The sequence below is a fragment of the Aplysia californica genome, unplaced genomic scaffold, assembly GCF_000002075.1.
Source record: "Aplysia californica isolate F4 #8 unplaced genomic scaffold, AplCal3.0 scaffold00123, whole genome shotgun sequence".
Classification (NCBI taxonomy): Eukaryota; Metazoa; Mollusca; class Gastropoda; order Aplysiida; family Aplysiidae; genus Aplysia; species Aplysia californica.
The window spans coordinates 1,109,002-1,110,456 of NW_004797393.1; positions in this window are offsets into that span (position 1 = coordinate 1,109,002).

Consider the following 1,455-nt stretch of genomic DNA (forward strand, 5'->3'; position numbering starts at 1 on the left):
ACACACACACACACACACACACACACACAAAACACACACGCACGCACATACACACTTACTCATGTTTCGTCACAAACAGCAAGACTGTAAATCAATAATAAGAAGAATATCATTAATCATATTAGGCTATAATATACTTTGTCTATTAGTTTACGGAACTGTTGACTGATTATAATAATATTCGCCCGTTCAGTTTGATGCAGAGATCAAGTGAGAGGTGGACTACTTCGATCCGTCCGCCAACAAGAGCCAACCAGGACGGAAGGTGGATAGAGATAGAGTGTCCAAGCAGTAAACGAGATACTAGATGAAAATTTAGACTGCCTCTAGATCTAATGGGAATCTCTTTCTTTTCTTTCTTGGTAGATCTAAGTGTTTTACGGCGTTCGCAACTACATAAGGTATTATTAGCGCTCGGGACACATTAAACATTTTCAGTTGGTAGGAAATTTTGAATTGTACCCATGGCGGCCGAAACCTACTCCTATCGATTTTAAACCACAAAGGGGTCTTTAACGTGTGCCACTTGCTCACGGGTCCTCCGACTCCGAGGTTTTCGCCCCTGTTCGAGGAGGCTAGCTGTAGATCTTTCCTGCACGAAGATCAGGGGTGAGGCTGAAAGACTGCAATAAGAAAGAGCCAAGGAGTAGCAGTAGAAATTTAAGGCTGTAGAAAAGAAATACTAGATTAGTCAGGAGCCCAGAGGAGGGGACAAAGGAGGTGAGGGGGTGGGGGGCAGAAAGTGGAGACGAAAGCAGACGACAGTACATTGCTAAAGAGCAGGAAAGGAGATGAAAGGAGACAATTTTAGAGAAGAATTTTTTTTTCTGTCGCTACCTGGATTCGAACCCGGGACCTTTGAATAAGAGGCGAACACCTTAACCTTCCCCCCCCCCCCCCCCCCCCCCCCCCCCATCCGGGCTACGAGAGCCCCTTAATGGGAATCGAACTCACGTGTTTTGAGTAAAGCCTAGCAGCTAACAGACTCAGCGCGACCATTGAATAGTTGTATAAACCATTAATCGATATTGTTTAATCTCTGTCCACGTAAAACCGTCGAACATAGAATTAATGATTACATGTTAATTGGTTTTAACGGTCCCACGTTGGAAACTGACGACAGGTTCACACAGTAATTTATCATTAAGTGTAACCCAAGGAGGCTATAGCCGATAGCCTACACCTACACGTACATATTTTTGATATTTTAATAGAACTTGTAACCCCTCGATGGACAGCGATTCGAAGGCCAGCGGTCAGTGATATCATATTAGGTCACGACCGGACACGCCGTGTTCATTCCTTGCATTAGATACATTCAATTAATTCATAAATTATTATTATAGTGCGTCCACTGGGCACTGGGAATTTCTACAGTAATAAAAAGTAGATCTACATTTCAAATACATTTACAGTATCTTATCATCATCGTGATCGATCGATTGGGAGGGGGGG